Source organism: Thamnophis sirtalis, unplaced genomic scaffold (assembly GCF_051295495.1).
Source record: "Thamnophis sirtalis isolate CommonGarterSnake01/CBP01778 unplaced genomic scaffold, rThaSir2_p1.2 scaffold_2, whole genome shotgun sequence".
Taxonomy (NCBI): Eukaryota; Metazoa; Chordata; class Lepidosauria; order Squamata; family Natricidae; genus Thamnophis; species Thamnophis sirtalis.
The window spans coordinates 169382318-169406411 of NW_028261382.1; the positions used below are offsets into that span (position 1 = coordinate 169382318).

The 24094-nt window shown below is 40.1% G+C and overlaps 1 protein-coding gene across 4 annotated transcripts in view; it reads right to left on the minus strand.

The window, feature by feature from the left end:
* The window catches only part of ATXN1 (ataxin 1), a 214203-nt gene extending 193364 nt beyond the window's left edge, over nt 1-20839 (minus strand). For 3 of the 4 annotated variants that reach the window (XM_087707427.1, XM_087707426.1, XM_087707422.1), the window contains exons 1-2: nt 19386-19543; nt 12106-12234 (exon numbers count right to left, since the gene is read on the minus strand). The gene's annotated coding sequence lies outside the window, so the exon portion shown is untranslated. Of the gene's footprint in view, nt 1-12105; nt 12235-19385; nt 19544-20721 lie in introns of those variants that run through there. The other variant, XM_087707423.1, reaches the window with a different exon arrangement.
* Between the last annotated feature and the right edge of the window lie 3255 nt (nt 20840-24094).

Consider the following 24094-nt stretch of genomic DNA (forward strand, 5'->3'; position numbering starts at 1 on the left):
AGTCCCTAGGGAGTGGGCAGCATACAAATCCTATTAAAGTTAAAGTTTACAAAATGCTCCGTTTTCCTTTTAAAGCAATTTGAAGGAGTGCCCTCATAAAAGAATATTTTACTGTGGGCTTGAGGTTGAGCAATATGGCATAAAAACACTACTCCCTAAGAAAGCAGTCTTTACAAATGAACATTTACAGAAAACAAATAATTTAGCTCTCAAATCTGTTTAAAACAAATGGTAAAAAGCCAAAAAGGAGGCAAATAGACCACAAGCAATCCATATTTCCTGCATTTCCAATTAAACAAGACACAGCTTACAAAAATCCCTAAGTATGGGATTTACATGGCCCAGAAGAGACACTCTCATTCCTCAGTCAATTACGTAACTAAAGTTGTCACCTCAAATGCAGTGTTTGCATATAACATAGAATCCCCATCAGCAAATAAAAATACTAATATCACAAGTAAACCTATTATTGTTAACATATAACAGGCATAAGAATCATCCTAAAAAATAAACCACCACCAGTAGATTTCTATTCCTCACAAAATTTCATTGAATTAAATGTGGTGTTTTACAATTTTCAATAACCTCACTTAACCTGATGACCTTCAGATGTGTTGGCCATTTCTCACAATTCTTCAATCTTCAATTTCTTCCAAGTAATTGTCACACTAATTTTTTCACGATTATTATTGTTACAGTCAAGCATGCCAATACTGCACCCTACCTTAATTCCTTCAAATGCTGTTCATAAAAGAGAAAAAGGCAGAAAAGCTATAATAAAAAAAAAGCAGTTGAATTTCACACACTTTCAAGTTAAAAACAAGCAGATGTGGAAAAGGACTGAAACTGAAACCGAAGAGGAAGGGGTGTTGTCAGTTAGAAGCAATATTTTTTTTAAAAAAAAAATCTGTATTTCAGATCGTTAACTATATACTTTTCTCATGAAAAAAAAGGGGGAGGATTTCTGGAATGAAATCAGACAAACGCTAATGCATTGTAGAGATTTTGAATTCATTTACGTAACCAATTTTTTAAAAAAGACGCAATATTTGGAGAAATGCTGACAGTTTTAAGATCCTTCAGCTGATTAAAAACTCAAGAAAAAGGGATGTACCTCACTACAAAAATTGAAATATTGCTATGTTTTCATTTGTCCCATCTCTTTCCTTTAAATAACATTCCACAAAGTTGAACTTCTGAAGACAACGATGATAATGCTTGCATGACTTTTTCTATGGGTATTTTCAAGTATACCTTTGACTGCATCTACAACACAATTTCAAATAGATAATAATACGCTACAAGAAATACAGTCAGAATCAATAATACTCCTTATCAAGTCTAACTCCTGGTGACTACTGAGACATATCCACGTTGTCTTCTTGGCGACAATTTAGAAGCAATTTGGCATTAGTATCTTCCAGCATGGTATATTTATGGTTTATGGTTTTATTATTTATAGGCCGCCCTTTCCCTGAGGGGACTCAGGGCGGCTTACAATATATAGGGAGGGGAGTACAAGACAATAAGACATAAAACAATACATAAGTAAAAATAGTACACAACATTCATCATTCGGGTGGGGACGGATTACGATCTTTATCCCCAGGCCTGACGGGATAGCCAGGTCTTGAGGGCTGTGCGGAAGGTCTGGACGGTGGTGAGGGTACGAATCTCCACGGGGAGATCGTTCCAAAGGGTCGGAGCTACTACTGAAAAGGCTCTCCTCCGTGTAGTTGCCAGTCGACACTGACTGGCGGATGGAACTCTGAGGAGGCCTAATCTGTGCGATCTAATAGGTCGCAAGGAGGTAATCGGCAGGAGGCGGTCTCTCAATGTTCCAGCATGGTTTAGTCCCATTTTAGAACTCAAAGACAATATGCAACTATAGTGGGGTAAACGATTATAGATGCTTCTATTCCTTCTAATGCTATAGCCTGTTTTTTATGAAGATTGAAGAACCAAGGTGTTAACAACCTTTATGTTTTTAAAATTATTTATAGCTAAGGTTTTTCACAATCATATCAGTCTAATCTTATCATCTGACAGTCCTACCACTATTAGTGTATTATTTATATATTGAGCAGCATATATACACATAGATTGAAGAGTAAATCAAATTTACTATTTATACATGGAGACGCTTATATTGCAACGATGATGTTATACCGTTAGGTAATGAAACATCTGCCAGCAAATAACTAAACTCAAAGAGCCCCAAGGACTCCACATATATACACAGAAAATAAGTACAACCACAAGCTACATCTCTCATCTTCTTTTTGAAAAAAAGAGTATTACAAAGATTACACTTATATTACTAGAAATAATATATATATGGAATTACAGTAGCTTCTGTACTGTACTCCACTGAAGTACTGTACTTTCTTCCATTGAAATTATGCAGATAAATAAATGCAGTTGAAAATTAAAGGCGTTTTGCTCCTTTACCTATCATAGAATCGGAGCAAAACTTCGGCACTTCAAGGACCATGTTCGAGACCGGGACATCTTGGTGCTAACCAATGTGGCGGCGAAGGCCCATGTCAACTGGGCAAGATGGCACACACTCTAGGGCTTTTCGTACTGAGGCAATGGCACTCGGCGCCTGGGCAGAGAGGCATCTTCGATCACTCAGGGCAGAGCACATCACTGGAGTGAACAATCATCAAGCCAACTGGCTCAGTCGGTCCACAGTCGACCACGGAGAGTGGTTCCGGAGCTGTTCCAGACCATCTTCTCCCGGTTCGGCCGCCCGGAGGTGGACCTGTTTGCCACACCACAGAACACTCAGGTGGAACGTTTCTTCTCTTAGTTCCTGATTCGGGGGACAGAAGGGGTCAATGCTGGAGAGGTTGGCCAGAGGGCGTCCTCTACGCTTTCCCTCCTCTTCCCCTTCTCCATGGGGTAGTTCGAAAGGTGATCTCAGAGAGGGCGGCACTCATCTTAGTGGCGCCTTATTGGCCGCGCAGGGCATGGTTTGTGGACCTCATGTGACTGTCAGTATCACATCTGTGGAGGATCCCGGGGAGGGATGTAGATCTCAGGCAGGGGACCTGGTGCATCCCGAGCCACAGTGGCTGCAACTAGCCGTATGGAGATTGAGCGGGAACGCCTAAGGGACGCCCAGCTTTCCCAGAGAGTAATCTCCACCATTGAGGCCTCACTCAGGGGTTCCACCACCAGGATCTATGATTCCACCTGGCGGGTCTTTGCAGAGTGGTGCCGGGCTTGGAAGCGGATCCCCGCGGGGCTTCAGTACCGCACGTATTGGAGTTTCTCCAAGAGGGATTGGATAAGGGGCTCTCACATGGCACCCTTAAGAGGCAGGTAGCAGCCCTATCCATGATCATTCAGGGAGAAGGGTTCCTTCCACTTTCCCAGCTTCTCTTAGTTAAGAGGTTCCTGAAGGGCGCGGACAATCTCCACCACCCCCCCGGTAGTCCACAGATTTTCAACTTGGAACCTCACTACAGTTCTCCAAGCCATGACAGGGGCACCATTCGAACCACTGACGGCTGACCTGAAGTTCATGACCCTGAAGGTAGTATTCCTCGTGGAGGTCACCTCGGCCTGTCACATCTCCGAACTGGGGGCGTTGTCCTCCAGGTCGGATCTTTGCACATTCCACAATATCTTAAAGGTTAACCCTTTGCTTACTGAGGTCGTATAAGTTGCCTTCAGGTACCATAAGCTCATCTGATGACAATCTGAGGTCAAAGCTTGATTTTTGTCACCCTAACTTAGAAATACATTATCTGCATAGTTGAAGAGTCCCAACGAGGGGCCCATGCCCCATAGGGGGGTAATCTGATTTTTAATGGGGCAATTTGAACCTTGTTTAAACCAAGTTGATGGCCTTTTAGGCTTCCTCCATGTGACTAGAGTTCACTTTTTGAGCAAAGTAAGAATTATATGTCACCAGGAAGGGTGGGGGGGAGTCAGGATTTTAAAGATGCTTAGGTGAGGCATGGCCAAAAGAAGGTTGGGAACCAGTGGTCTAACATCTTTATAGCTTTTTAAAAAGTGCTTAGAATATATTTTTGTAGAAGCTATTAACTCCTAATTTTAATTGTTGGTTTCCCTTGTTTTTAACATTTTGATTTTAATTTTTTTTGCTGTAGATTGCTAAATGTACAATAAATATATTAACTTGTAAAAACATATAAATAAAATGCATAATCCTTAAAATTACAGATGACATAATATTGCAAGGCCCTATTATGTGAATTTGCCCATTCAAATATTTCTCGAGTTTTAAACGGTTCAGATGTCAGCAATACATAATAGTTTCTACCTCAAGGACTGTGTCCAATTCTGGATGTCACACAATAGAAAGCACCCAGACCATCTGGAATAGGTTCAGAAGAGGATTAAAAAAATGTCAAGGGACTGGAAACCAATGTCAACTATGAGAGATACTAGGTACCTAGAACTGTTGAAGAAGGCATGGCTGAGGGCAACATGAGAGCATTCTTCAAATGCCTGAAGAAATATTAGAACATGAAAGAAGGCCAAAACTTGCTTTATGTCATCTAATAGCATTGGACATAGCATATTGGATTTCACTTGCACCCTTTCCTAGCTGACCTTTCTCCCCTACCCAAAAGCCATTTCCCCCATTCTGACATCTACTTGTAAACTGTATTCCTTAAGTGTGTCCTAGGCCACCACCATCACCCCTCAAAAGTAGCCCGAGATCCAGAAGCCTCTGTTATCAGACTAAATACTTTGAATTCAAAGCAAAAAATTAAGTTGTCCTTGGCAGCAAAATAATATAGTAAGCAAAAGCTTGGTCCCAAATATATTCCTCACTACGTGGAAACTACTCCCAATTTTGATTCATCTCTCTGAAAAATCTCTAGGGTCTGCTGAGAATCTCTCCTGCTACATCAGAATACCCCACTTCCATTATAAAACGGGAGAAGAAATGCATTCCTAAAAGAGTAATTGCCTGCAATTACTGCATCTTTTGGATTTCCCATTTCCTTTACATACAAATACACCATGCCACAATCTTTCCTTTCAGGATAGGCAACATTATGCAAAGGCAGAAGAGAAGAAAGAGTAAGTAAAAGAAAATAAATATGGGAAATAAGAAGAAAGGAAATCTAACACCACCATCACCTGTTATACCTTGTCATAGTACCGGTAGTCCTTGACTTGAAAGAGTTTTCTTAGTTACTGTTTGACGATACAACGGCACTGAAAAAATGGCTTATAACTGTTTCTCCACGCTTAGGACTGTTGTGGCATCCCCATGGTCAAAATTGGGACACTTGGCAACTGGCATGTATTTATGGTGGCTACAGTATCTCGGGGACATGTCATCGCCTTCTGCAACCTTCTGTGTAAAATCAATGGGAAGCCCAATTCATTTAATAACCGTGTTACTAACTTAACAACTGCAGTGATTCCGTTATCAACTCAGCACGAAAGATCATAAAATGTGGCAAAACTCACTTAACAAATATCTCACTTAAGCAATAGAAATGTTAGGGTCGATTGTGGTCATAAATGGAGAACTACCTGTTTGTTTGTTTTTTCTGGACATTCTTGCTTTTGTCACATTCATCTCTATGACAATTCATACATTATCTTTTGTTCTATAAACTGCTCATCTCTTTATTTTAGAATCTGAATACAACTAACCATAATTTTCTTGAAGTTCTACTTCTTTTGACCCATTAACTTTTCCTTCACATATTTGTTTGCAATTCAACCATCATTCATTATTTCTTCCTCGACATACCTCTTTGACACTGATCACTTATTTTCATATTGCATCCACATTCATTCTCCATTTATACTTGATTGTTTGTTTCCTATTTTATTTACACACTTACACATTTCCAATGCATTCAATTTTTTTTTTTTAGGTTTCCCCTGACATTTTCAATTTCCATTTCTACATAAGTACTTTCTACCGCATAGCTTACTTCTTTTAACAAAAATTCACCCCTCACAACAATCTTCAGGTTACATACCCGTATTTACACATCAGTGGTGGGATTCAGCCGATTCGCACCTATTCAGGAGAACCGGTTGTTAACTTTCTAAGCAGTTCGGAGAACCGGTTTTGTTTTGTTTTTTTTCCACTTTACAAGGCTAATCCTGTAAGGAAGGCAGGAAGGAAACATTCTGGTGTTGTTTCTAGACTAATTTTTATTGCCTTGCTTACAGAAACTGCCTCTCCGGTTAACCCTTATTATATTCTAACAGCTAAGATGAAGCGCCCATCGACGTGAGTGATGTTGAGTTGGCCACGCCCACCCAGTCACATGACCACCGAGCCCCACCTACCCAGCTTCACAATCAGCTTCCAATAAGCAAAGTCAATGGAGAAGCCAGCAATAAAATTGCAAATTGCAGTCATATTTCACTCAATGACTGGGGGTTATTTGCTTAGGGATTGCGGCAAAATTACCTCCATCATAAATCCAGAATGGTGATGTTTAATGATGGTGTCATTTAGCAACAGAATTGCCAATCCCAATTATGGTCATTAAGTGAGGACTATCTGTACAGGAAAAGCAACCATTGTCCACTATTTTTTAATTTATTTAGTTCACAAATATGAGAGGGCATGAGAAGCATATCTTTTCACAACATTAAAGCATTTTCCCGATGAAGGCAATCAATCTTAGTCCTAAGAGCCAAGGTGGCGCAGTGGTTAAATGCAGCACTGCAGGCTACTGCTAGATCAGCAGGTCAGCGGTTCAAATCTCACCAGCTGAGGGTTGACTCAGCCTTCCATCCTTCCGAGGTGGGTAAAATGAGGACCCAGATTGTTGGGGGCAATATGCTGACTCTCTGTAAACCGCTTAGAGAGGCCTGAAAGGCCTATGAAGCGGTATATAAGTCTACTGCTATTGCTATTGCTATTGCTATTTTTCATGAATACAGTATTATGTTTACAAAAGACCACCAATAATATTTGAACTAAGAACTGAAGATGTATGTTGTCTTTCTTAAACATCTACAATATGAAAAGGGTTTCAAAATCTCAATATATTTTACGTTTGTATACTTTACTATCCAGTATTAGTGGGGAAGCAGAATATAAGCATGAAATATATTTTTAAAATGTTGAATACAGGACAAAACTTGTAAAGAATTACCACTAAGTCAGTTTTACGAGTCTACAATCATCAGCCAGTATTAACAATTCATCAACACTAAATAGACAGTACTTTAAAAAGAATTAATTTCCTTTCAAATACAATTGAATATAGTGGAAATAAAATTATTTTTTTCTGTTCCTGTTAAGTAAAGGTTTTCTCACTCAAACAGCAGGGGGCACTAATACCTTCCCCACAGTATTTTTTTCTTTTGAAAAAAATCACAAACATGAATATTCATTTCAAATATTTTTAAAGAAATAAGAATGAAAAAACACTAGGAAATTCATATAAGCCACAACCCAAAGGAAACATGGCAAATAGCAAAGCTCTGTGATTATCCACATAGTAGTACTCCAAATGCTGTTGGTACTGATTATAGTTATTCTATAGCAATAGCAGTTAGACTTATATACTGCTTCATAGGGCTTTCAGCCCTCTCTAAGCGGTTTACAGAGTCAGCATATTGCCCCCAACAACAATCCGGGTCCTCATTTTACCAGGATGGAAGGCAGAGTCAACCCTGAGCCGGTGAGATTTGAACAGCCGAACTGCAGAACTGCAGAACTGCAGTCAGCTGAAGTAGCCTGCAGTGCTGCATTTAACCACTGCGCCACCTTGGCTCAAAGGTGTAAATATGTCAGTCGTTCCACCCTAGTGGAACCAGTGACGACCAGTCCCACCCCAGCAAGGATCACTTACATGCAGCACTTACTACAGGTGCTTATTAAGGTGGTTGTTTGTTAAACTGATAAATCACATTTTCATCTTATTAAACAAGGATGACAACTGCCATCAAGGTAAGAACTGAACACTATCTAGAACCGAAGAAGTCTGTACTGTACTCTTACCATCGGGGGCATTTAAACTAAATGGAAATATATATGATAGTTTACCTAAGACGCAGTTCTAATTATCCCAGCCACTTTTGAAATTTGCTTTGGTTCTTGATGGGTTTGAATTATATTATAAAAGCATCTCTATCAACCACACATTTCCATAATCAGGACATAAAAGCATAAGCGGTGTCCTGTTTGGGGACGGACGGATGGAGACACAGACACACACAGACACACACACACACACACACACACACACACACAAAATCTAGTCTAGCAGTTTGTTCCCACAGTGGCCAACCACAGTGGCCTTCAAAGACAGTGGCACTAACAGATACTGATCTCTGTGACTACCAGGAAACTGGTCCAACCGGTTTCTGAACCAGGTCCAACAAGTCTTTGGAGACAATATTTGAAATAAAGATTTAAGATGCAAGAAATAATAATAATAAATGGGAAAAAAAACCTGTAGCACATTTCTAATGATGCTACGCTGGCTTGCACAAATCATTCAGCACTGATTATTAACAATTTCATCAATTAAATATCACCACTTTAAGAATTTCCCACCAAACGTCACCCTGATCATTCTATAAACAAGTTCTGTACCAAATATCATCATTCTACCTAATGATGAAATGGTGAATGCTGGCCCTGAAGAGGGGCATAAGAACATGTCAACAAATCTGTATATAGAGCCTTAAAAACCATATGAGTTGGAATAAATGATTCCAAATGATTAAACAGAGTGGCTGCACCATAGAAATTAAGAGCTCTCTATTCATCATTCACATTGTAATGGTGGCTAGTATCTGAAATACACACAATGAAATACTGTTGCTGGCACCAAATAAATATTAGTGCTATTATAATATAATTTACCAATCTGTTCTATCAGTTAGTCTATAATTTTCTCTCCAGTGACAAAGCATATAATGGTACAAGTATGAAACTGTTTTATCTAGCATGAATCATTCAATGTCATAATTTAACCAAGCTCTTTCCATTTTAGTTAAGCACTAAGTGTAAATTGAACATCTTTACAACCAGTTCTTGCAATCATTCTTTTTAAAAACACAATGTTGCACCTCCCACCCACAATAAAATATAATGTAGGCACCATGTAATTTAAAGGCATATTGATAAGTGGGGCGCTAAATTACTTTTTTCCCTAGATGTAAACAGAAAATGGAAGGAAATTACTTTGTCAACATATAGGTGAAACTCGAAAAATTAGAATATTGTGCAAAAGTTCATTTATTTCAGTAATGCAACTTAAAAGGTGAAACTAATATATGAGATAGACTCATTACATTGCAAAGCAAGATAGTTCAAGCCACATTATCATCACATCATAATTGTGATGATTAATGGCTTACAGCTCATGAAAACCCCAAATCCACCATCTCAGAAAGTTAGAATATTATATGCAATCAATTAAACAAGGATTGCACATAGAACAATATCGGGCCTCTGAAAAGTATACGCATGCATATGTACTCAGTACTTGGTTTGGGCCCCTTTTGCGGCAATTACTGCCTCAATGCGGCGTGGCATGGAAGCTATCAGCCTGTGGTATTGCTGAGGTGTTATGGAAGACTAGGATGCTTCAATAGCGGCCTTCAGCTCTTCTGCATTGTTCGGTCCCATGTCTCTCATCTTTCTCTTGGCAATGCCCCATAGATTCTCTATGGGGTTCAGGTCAGGCGTGTTTGCTGGCCAATCAAGCACAGTAATCCCACAGTCATTGAACCAAGTTTTGGTGCTTTTGGCAGTGTGGGCAGGTGCCAAGTCCTGCTGGAAAATGAAGTCAGCATCCCCATAAAGCTCGTCTGTGGAAGGAAGCATCAAGTGCTCCAAAATCTCCTGGTAGACAGCTGCGTTGACCCTGGACTTAATGAAGCACAGTGGACCAACACCAGCAGATGACATGGCTCCCCAAATCAACACAGACTGTGGAAACTTCACACTGGACTTCAAGCATCTTGCAGTGTGTGCCTCTCCATTCTTCCTCCATACTCTGGGTCCTTGGTTTCCAAATGAGATGCAAAAGTTGCTCTCATCAGAAAAGAGGACTTTGGACCACTGAGCAACAGACCAGGTCTGTTTTTCTTTAGCCCAGGTAAGACGCTTGTGACGTTGTTCAGGAGCGGCTTGACAAGAGGAATACGACATTTGAAGCCCATGTCCAGGATCCGTCTGTGTGTGGTGGCTCTTGATGCACTGACTCCAGCCTCAGTCCACTCCTTGTGAAAGTCCCCAACTCTTTTGAATGGCCTTTTCCTGACAATCCTCTCCAGGCTGCGGTCATCCCTGCTGCTAGTGCACCTTTTTCTTCCCCACTTTTCCCTTCCACATAACTTTCTATTAATGTGCTTTGATACAGCACTTTGGGAACATCCAACTTCTTTTGCAATTGCCTTTTGAGGCTTTCCCTCCTTATGGAGGGTGTCAATGATGGTTTTCTGCACAACTGTCAGGTCAGCAGTCCTTCCCATGTTTATGATTCCTACTGAACCAGACTGAGAGACCATTTAAAGGCTCTGGAACCCTTTGCATGCGTTATGGCTTCATTAGCTGATTAGAGTGGGGCACTTTGAGCCTAGAATATTGCACCTTTTCACAATATTCTAATTTTCTGAGATTTTGTGGATTTGGAGCTTTCATGAGCTGTAAGCCATAATCATCACAATTATGATGTGATGATAATGTGGCTTGAACTATCTTGCTTTGCATGTAATGAGTCTATCTCATATATTACTTTCACCTTTTAAGTTGCATTACTGAAATAAATGAACTTTTGCACAATATTCTAATTTTTCAAGTTTCACCTGTAGTGGAGAGGACTCTGAGGACACCCAAAGGGTTCTCGGGGTAACAGGAATCCAATGTTCCTTAGGGATTACGGTAATCCAGGAAAACAGCACAAGAGAACATAATGATCTGTAGACTGAGGAAAGTGGTAAAGTACAAAAGAAAAAGAAGAACAGGAATAGGTGCAATAGAAGTTACTGTAATATCTATAACTTCTATATAAATGTGTATGTTCGTGGTGTGGGAAGTTATCATCCAGCCCTCTCCCAGAAAAATGAAATATCCTAGGAAATATTAAAAAGGCAGAATATTTCTCTGGATGTGAAAAGAAGCATGTTTTAAAAGACAGAATAGTTGCCTGTAGCTTCTTGCTCACCCCCACTTTGTCAATAGGCCCATTAAGACCAGCCAGGCTAGCCCACTTTAAATAATAAAGACTTCATCAGCAGCTACAGAAAGGCATGATAATATACTCAACTGACCACAAGGCATCTGAGAACTCATCACAGCCTAGAGAGTAGCCCCCTGCATGGCCCCATGGGAGTCTGACATCCAATCAGAATACATTTCTTACACAGGAACAGGAAACAGAGAGGTGGGACTAAACAGGGTATAAAAAGCCTAGCAAGCCCCTTCCTCACCCTTTCTCTTCTTCTCCACCTACATTGAAGCATGTGATCACCTTTTCTGTTCAGGGCTCAACCCATGTGGCCCTGTCCAACAATAAACCATCTTTCCAAGCAGCCTCCATATCTCCAGTGTCTTCTTCCCCACTTGGAGCTGAACCCAGAAGGACATTTCTTTCAACAGTGGGACTGAGAAATGTTGTTTACTTTTGAAGTATCGTACATGCTTAGTAATTTACTATGTTGATCAATAATGGCGGTGAGTATCCACTTTGAAACTTTGATTGGGTACCCTTGTTTTGTAGGTAAAAAGAAAATAAAATGGTGGGATAGCTCATAAAAAAAACCTTTCCTCTGTCCACTCCCAATACACCTTACCCAGATGGGGCAATACCTTACCCAGATAGGGCAAGCAGCTGAGGGCACCACATTGCCCTCAGCTGCTCTAGAATCAAGCAAATAACAACCAGAATGCAAATCTAATATACTTATGCAATTGGGAAGACATCTTACTTTATACTCAGAACATAACAAACCAAACATTCATGGAATATATCAATAGAGACAATCAATTCTTAGCTGGTGAACTAGGCTTGAAAGAAAAAAAAAACCTCGAAGCAGAAATGATGCTGTAAACATTTGTGTGAAACATCAGATCAAACTAAACTCTTTTGCAAAATACATTATTAAAAAGAAAGTTCTCACCTTGTTTAGGGGAAAGGAGCACCTTTTAAGGAAAGGTAAAACTTGTTGCTGCAGTTGCCTTGAATAGGTGAAGAAAGAAGCTCAGGGCTTAGATTGTCTCTTTAATTTGATGTGTCTGTGATTGAAAATCTGAAGAGAAGCAAAAAAATATACAAAAAAAAGATAATTTACCATCCACTTACAAAGTAGCAAATATATGAAATGTGTTTTGAATAAAGCAGAATAATGGATGATGAAATGGCCTATATCTCTCATGGGTTTATGATTTATTACAATGTCAGGCTGCAATTCAATGCACATCAGGGGTGGGTTGCTAATCCCGTTCCAACCGGTTCGGTTGGAACGGGGCCGGCGGCGTCCTCGTGCACACGAGCAGTTCACGGATGCGTCTTAGCGCCTGCACGATGCTCTAGCTGCTTGCGGAGACTCGCGCAGGGGCTGTATGTGCCATCCAGCTGCTCGTGGAGAATTGCGCAGGCGCTGTATGTGCCATGCGCCTGCGTGGAAGCGCAGAAGCCTTCAAAGACCGGTAAGGAGCGCGGGCGGGTGGGCCCTTCACCGTTCCCGGAAGTTACTTACTTCCGGGTTCACTGACCAACCGGTTCGTGGGGACCGCCGCGAATCGGTTGAAACCCACCCCTGATGCACATTATCGGAAAATAAGTCTCATTGAGCTCAATGGGGATTACTTTGGAATATGCTAGATTGCATTGCTAAACCGACTCAACAGATTATATTGTTAAAATGATCCAATAGAATGCATCGCTAAAATTACCAAAAACTTCTATAATATCTGATATCAACTTATTGGATACTATTGGTCAGAATTCAATTTCAGAAAGGAATCCTAAGAAGGTTTTAAGAAGATTGGCCGCGCCTCTCAAACAAATGGGGATTTATTGCAATGCATTGGTACAATATAGCAAATATCAAAAGGATTTGTTATGGTTCCAGAAAATCATTCAAAATCTGTGACCTTTAAACATAACTCTATTCTTCTTGTCCTTATCTTTATATCAACCCTGACAGACATGGCGGGTGCTTTCTGGTACATAAGCTTAATTTTAACAAAATTAAGACATGGTATATTTTCTCCTTCTCTCTCCCCTCTCTAAAGGCAAAACATGGTGGAGCAAAATTCAAAGAACCTCCTCTTGTCAGAAGATAACAATAGCAGAGTCGAATCTCCCTGTGGTGAAATAGAGAAATCAGTTATATTTCTTGGCGAGTATTGAAAAAAAAAAAAGGGGGGAAACAGAAGACAGCATTCATAATTTTTAGGATTTAGTCAAGATCGATTAAACCGTACATATAACCGTAGCTATTTGAAACGCACGCTACAAAGCAACAGCTTAACCGGGGAATACCACCAGATATAAACCATAACGTAAAGCCACCAATTGCCCTCCAGATATCTTCAGTTTCGATTCCTACAATCTCCAGTGAGCACAGCCAAAGGCTAGGCAATGCAGGACTTTAAAACATCTGGAATGCACCAAATAGCCAGCCTTGTGTTAAGCTTTAATGTTGTTCTGACTTAATGTCATATGAAATTGCATTCATTGTAGCCTGTAAACCATCGTTTCTTTCTTGAAATAGATCATACATTTCATTAATTTCCCCCCCCCCCAAAAAAAATGAATCAGGCCAATGTAAATGAATTGCTTTAGTGTGATACAGTGGTCAGTATTGCCAGATGACACATGAGAATGCTATTACAAGCCTGTGTAACAACAGGAAAAAAAATCACTTAAATCTGCTCTTCAAATAATGTTGGCATCACAGTGTTAGCTACAGTGGATTCTTCTTAGAACTTGCACAAAATTGTGGAAACCAGCCTGTGGTGATATTACAGGGACACAGGGATATAGATAGATGCACCTGTATCTAACTGTACAAATCAAATGTCTTCTTTTGCAAAAGAAGGGTCTGCAAGAGAAGCTTTCCCATTAAAATGAAGTATCAGAAAATAACAAGAATCTGAAGCTATTATAGCATTTTTTTTAAAAAAATAATAACCCACCCATATTAGAATATCTAATAGCATAAATAACATAAAATTGTGAGAAAGTTAAATGTGTGTATTTCTCTATCAGAATGCACCATTCCCAGAACTTCAGTGGAAACTTTATAGCTTAAAGGACAATATAAAAGGGAAAGTGATTTAATTTAAAAAAAAGTTTCGGGATCAGTTGAAGTACTTTATCATCTCTTTCCTCATTTTTATGGTTGCTATGTTATCCCCGACACAGTGCAATGTTTAAGGTACAAGCTCTTACAAATATAAATAAGTACATTACATTTCCTTTCTTTGGATCAGCTTATTTTATAACATATAGTTTCAGGTTTCTTGAAATCATATGCTGAAAAGCAATACATTCCTCCTTGAAATTATATGTTTGCACATATATGTGTACTCCTCTGTACTTTTTAATTCCAACTATGAAGTCTACTTTAAACTCAAGCTAAATTCCTAGTGAAGTTTGTATCATTTTCTTGCAACAATATGGAACAATTCTTTCTTCCAGGATGTTTTTCCAATTTCCTGATCTAGTAATCATTATATCCTGGTGGTCTCCCATCCAAATACTAATCAAGTCTAACTCTGCTTAGTTTCTGAGACAGAAAAGATAGACCATGTATCGCCACCTGCTGGAACTTTATACTCCTTTTTCATTTTAATTCAAATTAAGCTGAAGATTTAATCAAATCGAGCAGAGTCTATTAAGAAGATTCTCTTTATATATTCTATTTTCTCCACATATCCCATTTAAATCAGGCTTGTACAATAGAACTTCCCTTAGTATATCCATAATTATTGATGTCTCTTTGTAAAACTTCACCCAAAAAATCCCATCGATTTATTAAATCACAATCTCCTAAAAATTGTGGAAATAATTCACATATTAAAATGTTATCCAGCTGTTCACATCATCTTTGTTTCAATTCCAATATACAATTCTACACACACACACACACCAGAACTCTGTAGTTTAACTTGCAGAGCTTTTAAAATTCATTTATTACATTAATCATATTATAGGATAACCTACATGGGTAATTAAAGATTTTGTTCAATTCACTGAATTTATTCTCAGATAGCCAGATAGAGACTTGCTCTCCAAATCTATTATTTGTACTAAGTACATGAATTCCACCTAAACAGTTAATTATTCACCAGATCAATGGGCCAGCAAAGCACTCAAAGATTCTCTCAACAAAGAAACTGCTTCTTAACAAATTATGCCTGAACTTAATAAACATTTCAGTCAACATTCACTACTGTGGTAGTGAAGGGGGGGAGTGAGGCCTACTTTTGTTCTCATAGACATCAATATATGTAAAGCACTGCCCTCCAGCTGTCAGAGCAAAGAACTAGATATGTTTTATTACACAATAGGCGATTCTGTAGTAAATGCTACCATAAAGATCATCTGACGCTTAAAAAAAATATAATCAGAAAAGGTTGCTTACAAAATGTAACTAGAAATAAAAGCCCTGCTACTAACTTTTGAAGTGCAAAGTGAAAGCACATCATTCTTCAGATATCTCAGTCTAAAGCATTCCTACACATTCATAAAGCTTCATAAACAAGTCAATCATATCATAGTAGCAGGACCGTGAGAAAGAGGCATTCTATAAAATTAATCCTATGTTCCCCTTGCTATTCCCTGTCACATTCATTTCTTTCTTTCTTTTTCTCAGACTGCTGGATGGCACACACTGGCCCAAAACCCGAAATCTGAACAGAATGTGATGGAATCTGTAAACTAATAACAGCCTCCCTTAATAGGACTGCTTGTGTGAGAAACTGCTCTAAAAGATCATCATCAGAAGTGAAGCTGACACTCGGCAGACAGAGAGAAGTATGCCAATTAGATATACAGATGAAAGACATGCCTGCAATCAACAATACTGAGAATAAATAAACAAAAATTTCCAGTTTCGAAATGGTTAATGGGGATGAAGGTTCCAAATACCAATAATTTAATAACTTGGAGCATAGCAAAATATAACCTTTTTTTAAAACCAACATGTGACTTAGAAGCATACAAATATGTAACTTTGGCATTGTTAATGTATTTTACTTTGCATTAAAAATATATCAACAATAATAAAAAGCTTTGCTCTTCTCTAAATTTAATATTGTGCTTAAAGCAGTGATACAAAAAATAAACAAAGAAAACTATTGGAGAATTATGTAAATCATTAAATAAACTGTTAAAATATTTACATTATGCTCACTATGACCTTCAAACAAATAGATTGCTACGATTAAATTCCAACTTGTTTTGTTTTCTCAAAAACCTTCCCTTACCTGTTAATTGCTAAAACAAATAAAATCTATTTATAATTATAATGCATTTTAGTCTGAAATTATTTCAGTCTTACCTGCATTAGTTGCTGCAGTTTAGATCGAAAATAATTTCTACAAATTCATAAACTAAGACATCAGGATGTTTAACTTTTGCATGCCATTGAAAGTACATTATCATGTATGATTCCTGCCTTCGAATGGTTAAGCAACCAACTCAATTATTTTACTGAAAGGGTTGTTGTTGTTTTTTAGTATAAACTCTGAAGTTTTAAAATACTACAGACAACTGTTAATCTACTAACAATACACGTTCATGGCATTTGCATAGCTCACAACTTTCTATTTACACAAAATGTCTTTATCGGAAAATCTGTTTAGAATCCAAGATGAGAACCTTATCGTGAATTAGTTATAAACCTATATGCTCCTGACAAACATTGTGTAAATTTTAGAATCTGGGATGTAAAAGTCGTTCATCAATCAACAGCACAGCTAGAAATGCATTCCAGGAAGCTGCAAGCTATTATGCCTGCAATATTTTTTAAGGGTTGGAGTCTTTAAATTCCTGCAGTGGTTTGATGTTCTGAACATACAAAGCACATTTGGACAATAAAGATGATACAAACACACATTAAAAAAAAAAGTTATAAAGGCCATTCTTGTGAAAGTATAAAGGGACTGATTAAAAATTCTATAAAGCTTGTTTCATTGCAGATAGAAAAGAATAAAAAAGAAAAATCTGAAATCTCAGTTCTCGACACCAAATTAAATACATATCCAATTAATCCTTATTTTAAGCAATCCAATTAATAAAATGTTATGCTAGTAAAAAGCTGCTGTCATTCAACATATGTATAGATAGTCCAACTGAAACAAACAGGAAAACAGGCAAAGTTGCCTATCCTACAAAGCTGCCCTAAAGGATAAAGGATTTCCTCAAAGTAAAATACCAACCATAAACCAACTAAAACTCAAAGGAAGTTTAAACTTAAAAAGAAGCTGCTCCAAGTTTAAAAGCAATCACAAATGCCTTCTGGTAGCTCAAATAATAATAATAACAATACCTTTAGGTTAAAATATTTTCAATTGCACTCAGAAATTCATGCAGAGGGATGAACGATTACCAGAGTTTATAATTTTACAAGCCTCTGAAGAAGACTAAAAAAAGAAAATATTCAGCAACCAGCTTAACGTAATTTCTAATGTGAACAATCACTTTACTGCTAAAGATCTATATACAAGAAAAATAAAAAAATACTAATGCTGTACAGAAAGTCTTGCAACTCCTAAATTCAAAGTTGAAATTGCTCCAATATTACATGCAGCTTCTGATTTTTTTTTCCATTTGAATGTTTACACAAATTATGTGCATCACATGCAAACAGGCAACACACATAAATAGTATACAAGTGACTACAAAGTTGTTCATGCCTGCAACATAAGCCCATCCGAGGTACCCCCGTCACAAGAAAAATGCACCTGAATGGACGATGAATACTGTCTGTTACCATGGCACCTCAATCTAATTACATGACTGATCAGGGCATGAGAGAGTGCATTGAAACCTACACCAGTGACATGTCTCTACATGACAGCACACGCACACACATACACACGCACAGGGAAAAATGTGGAAAACCTATCAGCTTTTGGCTTACATTTACAGTGGATGAGAATAAGGATAGTTTTATTCGACACAGAATGACCTGTAAAACAGTTAACAGGAGATGAATAAGCGTATAACTCTAAGTAACCCAGTATCTCATCAGTTATCTCTTCCTCATTCATAACCCTTATTCTCAGCGCAATAACACTAGGCTGTCCTCACCACCCAGACAAACAAATCCACATCCACTGATGAAATCTGAATGTGCTGTTTTAAGGTTTCATTGTAAACTGAAATAAACTGCCCCAGAATCTCAGCAAAGTAACTGGTTACACTGAATCATAGGTAATTTACTAAACCTGTCAAAAAAACACTAAATGTGGATTTGCTAAAGATGTAAATCACCTCCATCATGAAATATTTCATATTCAAATATATGGGTAAAAAAAAAAAAAGAATCCACAAACTAAAGACACGTAACTTACATAATTGTGGTTACCCAAAGACATAATTGTAAAACTAATTATGAAATTATAAAGTGTGTGGGATTCCCTTTCTCCTCCAATTCTACCTGGGTTTGATGATCACTAGGGAAAAATATGATTCTGGAGGAGTCCCTATTGCATACCTTACGGTAAACAAAATAAAAATAGCTTGTTCTTGTTAGCCACATAGTGTGGCATTATATAACAAGCTTTCAATTTGCTCTCTTTTTCGATCACTGGATTCTGATCTTTTTCTTGGCTGCTCTTTTTTTACAAAATCCCCAAAACACCTCGGGTATCTCTTTCAAAATGTTATTTTGTTGTCTCTCTCTCTCCCCTTTCAAAATGTTATTTTGCTGTTGCCATTAGCATGTACACTACAGATCAACATATGCAGGGGGGGGGGAATACTTTCTCTGTAACATTATGGAGGGGGGGGGTTTACACAATTGTTTCGAGGCTTGGAGATCCGACAAACTCATAGAAGGCAACTTTTGCAAAATAATTGGAGAGTGAGCGACGCGAAGCAGGACAGCACCAAACAGGATTTCAAAAGGCGGAATTGCCTCTTTTTTTTTCCTCCCTTCCTTTTTCTTTAAAGGGGGGGTGGGGAAGCAACTCTGTCGGATCTATTAAAAAGAAAAAAAGGAAGGGGAAAAAAAGCCGATCCTCACTGGCAAAACCTTGGACGATCCTGCAGGGTGGCGATCTTCCCTTCCCAGGGAAAAGCCTAGCGGAAGGTGAAAAGCAGAAGCTGCCGGGGGAGGATGGGTCAAGGTGAAGGGGAACATAGTGTGTCTCTCCCTCCCCACCTGTAACGGAGCCCTACCTCCTCCTCCTCCTCCCGTGCCCAGCGGTGGCCTTTACTCACTCACTGACTCCTTGCTGTAGTAGTAGTAGTGCCCGGAGGAGCCTCCAGCCGATTTGGGGCCTGAATGTAGGAGCATAGTGGAGGAGCTGGAACTGCTACCGCTGCTGGGCACATCCCAGTCCCAGCACCTCCTCCTCCTCCTCCTGCGCCGCCTCTTCGCTTCATTCACCCCTCCGGCAACCACCCAGCCCCGTACTACACAGTGCAGCGGCGGCTGGCCCTCCCTTACTATCAAGCCGGGGGAGGAGTGAGCAGAGGGGGAGAGAGAGAGAGAGAGAGAGAGAAAGGCGGGCGCTCTTCCGCTCGCCCTCGGCAGCCCAGCCGGCCTTCAGCAGCGGCAAAGGAGGGACGCGACTCTTAGCCAGACGGCGGCGGCCAGCGAGGCAGCCGGCGGAGGGCGTTGCTTCGGGGGGGAAAAAAACAAAAAAAGACTCCGCGGCCTGCGCTTATAAGCCCCGCGCTCCCCGCGCCAATGGCTCCCCGGGTGCCAGTCACGCACTTAAGGAGCCAGGCGGCGGGGAGGCTCCCCCTCTCTCTCCCCAGTTCAACGCCGGGAGGAAAGCCAGGCAGCACACAAGCCAAAAAATGCATGGGGTGGAAAGGGGTGTTTTTTTGGGGGGGTCGCCAGAGCGGTGAAAACGGGGGGTGGGGGGGGGTCATACGATTTCCTGTCCTTTACTCTCAAATGCATGGGGTGGGTGGGTGGGGGGGGGGGTTGCATTTCTCGTATGCCCAGAATGCAAAGAATTTCAGGCAGCACCACCCACAGCACGTAAAAATAACACCATCCTGGCCTGGTTTCTCCTTCCTCCTCCTCGCTCCGGCCTCGACACATAAAGCCCGGGGGAGGGAGGTGGGGGGGTAGAGTGAGAAAGAAGAGAGTGGGGGGAAACCGAGAGGAAGAAGAAGATGAAGAAGATGCATTTTGCAGAATTCTTAACCGGGGCGACTTTCCTTCCAAGCCGTGGCATAACACAAGCGCTACGTCGCCCTTCCCTCCCCCCCCCCCAGTAACCTTGTATGTGTTTTTCCAGCTGGAAATATCTGGAGGCTTTTGCTTGGGAGTTGAGGGGAGGGGAGCGAAAGAAGCGAAAGCAGAGGAATTTATTTTTTTTAATAAAAAAAAAAAGAAAAGCCACTTACTGTATAAAAGTGTCAGTAGAGACTGGGGTTGTAGTGGGGAAGACGGACCGGAGGGTGGTGGTGGTGGGGGTAATACTTGCCAGTTGATCTCAAGGGCTTTGGGGTGGGTGGGGGGGGTTGCCTCTTATTTTTAAATAAGAAGAAAAATAATAATTTATTTCCCCTTCGGTGTGATAACAGTTGCTCCCCTTACCAACTGTAACAGAAAGGAGGATGGTCTGCAGGATAGAAGCTGGCTCCGCGCTCTTCTCCAGTATGTAAATGTGTAATAGAAGGCAAATATGGAGCAGTTGGCAGCCTCTGCGTTAGCTCAAGGATCCTACTTCATGCAAAGGGGTGGAGGAGAAGGAGGCAACTCTTTTGTCAGACGGCCAAGAGAGCCACACAGATTATTGCATACGCAGAACACAGCCCCGGCCAAGCCAGCCTTAACCCTTTCCGAGTGGCTTCATTGCTTCTAGCAAAGAACGTGAGGTTTTGTTAGCGTTTGCGTTTCTCTTTGCTCTTCCTTCATGGTCCTTCACCTCAAATGAAGCACATGTGCCCGTCTAAGAGTCTGTCATCTTCCTTCACTGAGGTCCCCAAACCTCACAAGGGATATGAGGCAACTATTGCCTTTTTTAAAGGGACTTTTGCAAGTGATACCATTGGGGGGATACTTAAAACCTTCTGGTATGCATCTATAGTCAGAGTGGACATTTAACTTTCATAGAGTTTGCTCCTCATAGAGTATGTTGACTTAGTTTATACCGAGGTGTTACTGTGGTTGTGATCAGAGGCATGAGGAGGAATTTTGTCCCTATGTCACAGTAACATGCAAAGAGTCGAGATGCTTGCACCAGGTAACTATAGAAATGCATCGCTGTTCTGTACTTGATTGCTGGCGTGGCACGACAAAACCGCGGTCCACTAAAGCGCGCCCGATTAAAGCGCGTCGCTGATGTCATCAGCGGCACGACAACAACGACCGCGGAGAAAAAAGGGCACTTTAAAAAGCGCTTTTAAAGCAAGCCGATTCACGTAAAGGTAAGGGTTAGGTTACGGGTTAGGGTTAGGTTTAGGGTTACGTTAAGCGTTGGGGTTAGGGTTAGGTTAAGGGTTAGCGTTAGGTTTAGCGTTAGGTTAAGGGTTAGGGTTAAGTTTAGAGTTAGGGTTAGGTTTGGGGGGGTTAGGTTTAGGTTTACGCGTTAATTTTAGCTTTACCGCTCACAGCGTGCTTTTTTCGTCGCGCTGTGATGACGTCAGGTACGCGGTTTCGTTGAGCGCACTTTAGTCGACCGCGGTTTTGTGGTGGAACCGATTGCTGGCATGCTCCCTAGAAAAACAGTGCATGTTCCCTTTGTTTCAGAAGCTCAGCTACGTCAGGATGCAGTTAACGTGGATGACAGTGGGAGAATTGGTGATATACCGAGATAACATTGCTATTAAGTGAGCTGCACCACTGACTTTACAGTGGTAGAGACCAACTTGATTCTGCACCTAATAACGGCAGCAAGACTGTTAGTGGCGCAATACTGGAAGAAGGAAGAGCCGCCTACAACTCAAGAATGGACATTGAAAGTTACAAACTTAGCCGAGATGGCTAAAATATCGGCGTATCTTAAAGATCACTCAAATGAGAGATATAAACGAGACTGGAAAAAATGGATTGCCTATATACAAAATAAATACGGGACCAAGAAATTCCAGCTAGCCTATGCTTAAGATCAGAAATGATTTAAACTGTTTAAAGTTAGCTCAGCAAGAAGAAGCTAAGGTCAATGTAGAGATGTCATTAATTTCTTTATTTCTTTTTTCTCAATAGATTTTAGACTGTGTTTGTTAAAAATCCATACCGTGTACGGGTTCTGGGAAGTCGGGGGGGGGAAGGAGGAGGGGGGTTGGGGAGGGTGGAGGGAGGGAGGGGCATACATTAGGCTAGACAAGAATTTGGTGGTAAACTAGAACTATTTTGACACACAAAAAATTGTACTCCAATGTCTTACTGATTGAGGAATGATGAAATGTTTGTTTGAACTCAACCTTGTTGGCGTCCAGCAGGGGTGTCAAAGTCACGGTGGCATCACGTGACGTATTGGGACTCCCCCCCCCCTTGGCTAAACCGGGCATGGGCCTGGCCAGCGCATGACACATCCGGCCCATTGGCCGGGAGTTTGGCAGCCTTGGTGTACAGGAACAAGGATGTTGATGGAACTAATGATTATAGTTGTGCTTGATTGGCAGATGCAAGTTTTATTGGGACTTCAACTTTTGTTGTTGTTCATGTGTTTATGTTATAATTATATTGTTAGCCAACTAGAGTGCCTTGTGATAGGTAGGTAGCCATATATAAATAAATAAATAAATACCCTGTTTCCCCAAAAATAAGACCTCCCCAGATAATAAGCCAAATTGGGCTTTTGAGTGCATGTGCTAAAATAAGTCCTCCCCAAAAATAAGCCCTCCCCCCAAAAAATATTGCAACATAGCAGCAGTTATGAGTTGACCATGCTTGCAGCCTCCTGCACCTCAAAAATAATAAGACTACCCCAAAAATAAGGCCAAGTGCTTATTTCGGAGTTCAAAAGAAAATAAGACCCTTTCTTATTTTTTGGGAAACACAATACATAAGTATATGATCTCATTATTTTTGACCATGGAGAAATTTCCTATGTAATCCCATAATAGAAATACTTCTTTGCAGAAATATGAGATCTCAAATATAGAATAAGAAATATTCCTTCATTTAATTAAAAAAGTATGCATGGGAAAGGCCTTAATAATAAAAAGACTAGCTACTGCACCATGTTAGCCTTCAAGGCAGGGGTGTCAAACACGTGTTGTCACATGACGTCGTGACTTTTTCCCCCTTCGCTAAAACCAAACATGGGTGTGGCCAGTGTATGATGCATCCGGGCTGCAGGCCATGAGTTTGACACCCTGCTTTAAGGGATAATGGACTACTAGATGTGCTTCCCTTCTCCTATTTTATGTTATGGAAAAAAACTTACATGAAGAGAGCGAGTTGAGTTATTTATTGTAGCAGATGAAATGAAGCAGTAGCCAAAATGGAAGGGAACCTGATTCACTGTGATTAATTGGACGTAGGATTGATTAGTCTTTTGCTTTCCCCAAACAGAGTCAATCATTATAAATCTGAGGTATTTTATGCGTGTCCATAAAATCTATTTTAACATGATACAATTAGCTATCATTAACTTAATCATTGTGAAATTTTCTGCGTTTGTGTAATGCGCTGAGCCATAAAGTTAAGCACGTGTGTTAGGTTTGCACAACACGGTTCCCTAAAATGAGATTGGACGGATTGTTGTTCATTGTGTTTTGTAAACACAGACCAAGTTTGAGAGTGGGGGGGCGCTTCTGTGGAATTGTGTATATAAAACAATGTTCTTCAGAAAGAATGTTCCAGATCCCAAGTTAGTCAGATATCAGGTTATGTTAGAAAAACTGCTGAAGAATTTCAATGCACCCTGAAATACTATATTGACATTAGCTAACCTTTTCAAGGACTTTCATAGCAGCTAAAAAGTAAAAGCTTAAAATAGTATCCAGCTATTTCATTAGAA